The sequence below is a fragment of the Halyomorpha halys genome, unplaced genomic scaffold (assembly GCF_000696795.3).
Source record: "Halyomorpha halys isolate HHAL.00 unplaced genomic scaffold, Hhal_1.1 Scaffold1099.1, whole genome shotgun sequence".
Taxonomy (NCBI): Eukaryota; Metazoa; Arthropoda; class Insecta; order Hemiptera; family Pentatomidae; genus Halyomorpha; species Halyomorpha halys.
This window is the reverse complement of record NW_027106720.1, coordinates 83,897-86,199: the sequence shown is the minus strand read 5'-3', so window position 1 is coordinate 86,199 and position 2,303 is coordinate 83,897.

Sequence of the window (2,303 nt, the reverse complement as noted above, 5' to 3'; positions counted from 1 at the left end):
TAATGAAATACTACCTCTGAAAACAAATAATTTTTAGGAGTAACTATTTCCAAAATATTATATCTATGTGATAAAAATTAATTACATTTCGTGTTATTTCTTTTTTAAGTAGGATGTACCATTCATTATTTTTCCCGTTGCTCTAAACTCCTCACCCTTGGCCTCCTCATCGAAGCCTTCGAGCAGCTCGATTTTTCCAAGTCCCAACTTCCACAGATCATCCACTTCAATCCGTTCCCTCCTTCTTTTTCCTCTTAGTTTGTCATATAATAGTTTTTTGTTTTTCTATATTATTTCATCCTCTCTCCGTTCTTCTGATGCTTGATTTGAAATACGTAACGATGTTCGATTCGTTAAAGAGCTCCTCTAGTTCTCCATTATTTCTTTTCCTCCATTGGCCGTATACTGCTTTGAGAATCTGCCAAAGTACTTTCTATTTCCACATAAAGAGGTTCTTCTCATGTTGGGTAATGACCCCCGTTGTACTTGCGTATGTTACAATTAATCTTATTATCGTTTCATAAATAAGCAGCTTTACTTTCCATTACAGGATTTGAAACTGTATTGTTTTTCGTACTGCTAACACAGATTATTTGCTGGCTGTAATTCTTGCAAGTTTTTGAAGCTGCCTTCTTTTTGAAATGTGCGGTTGAAAAATGGCACGTTATTCTGTTCTTTTTATATCTCACTTTTTGAGGAAAACATATATATTTTTTTCCTTTATTTTTTACAAATTTATATTTAATTATATTCAGAACCTATTTTTCCCGAGTGTCTTCAAATTCATGAAAAGCTTTCCTGTAATAAGTGACCCAAGTTTAGGGTAATTCATTTCCTCAAGGGTTCGTATTCATTGATTCAAACTATATTCAATTAGACAGGGAAGAGGGAATATCCTTCCTCATAATAATACAGCTTCTGAGCTCTATTATTATGAGTCTGAAACTGTGTTTTTTGACCACCAAGGAGGGCCAGACGTAGATTATTTATGTCAGGTAAAAATTTAGTTTAATATAAATAGTTATCTCCAAATAAGACAAAAAGTACATATTTTTAATCATATTTACCGATTTTTTCCCACTACTTCTATTCTTCCTATGTTTTATCATGATTCATCACCGCGAGGTCCTTCCTAGGCACGCTACACATTTTTTTATAGTGGACGGATCGCTAAACAGAATGCAGTAGCACCCGACCAGGACTGTCTAAAGATCCACATGTTGCCCGCTCACCACGAATCAGAGGCTTGTACAAATGCTCGGTAAACAAATAGCGGACCATCCACATGTCAGTGTTATTCAGAGAAGCTAACATAGCGGACGTACAAGTGGTTTCAGCCGTTGCATCGGGATTATATTATTTTTATTACAAAAAAAAGAAAATGAAAGGAAATTAAATATAAATAAATAGGATTAAAAAAAAAACTTATTATAAAAAGACCCAACAAACACCTTTAACCTCCTAAAAGCTCTCAGTTGCAATTGGACAAAGAACAATGGTGGAAATGCTACACGAGCGCTCTCACGAACCCTGTGGCCATAAAATCGACTCTCGACGGATCGGCAACGAGCTTAGGCCAACTCGTACAAGCCACCCATCCACATGCTCCGCATGTCTGAGTTCGCCATGGCTTGGCCAACATGTAGAGGCCACTTAATGCATTCAGTGCAGCCATACGAAAGCACAGATCCGGAGAAAAAGGTTCTTCCAGCGTATGAGGTCTAATATTACTTCTATCCTTCCTGTGTTTTATCACGATTCATTACCACGAGGTCCTTCCTAGGGCACGCTACACATTTTTTTTTTCCGGTAGCCACACGAAATCAGTGGTCCGGAGAAAATGTTTTTTCTAACATATGGGATATGATATTGCGCCTATTCGTCTTATATTTTTTCATGATTCATCACCATGGGGTCCTGCATTGGGTTTTGGTACACATTTTTTCATATTGGATGGATACATTGAATGCAGCAGCAGTAGACCCTGACTGACTAATGTATTCTTTAAAATTATTCTATTATTATCAAATTTTCAATTTTTTTTTTTATACTTATATGGTTGGAAAGGTTTTTGAGAATTTAGTTGGTATGAGGTCAAGGACAAAAGGGATATATAGGTTATGGTGTAGTGTTCTGTTGGAAACGTAATAGGGTGCATTAACTATGGTTCTAAGGGATTTGGATTGAGAGGATTGGATATGTTTGATGTTCGACGGTTTAGCTGTTCCCCAAAGTTCAAGTCCGTAGGTCCAGATAGGTCGGAGTATAGTCTTATAAATTAGTAGTTTGTTTTCTAGTGAGAG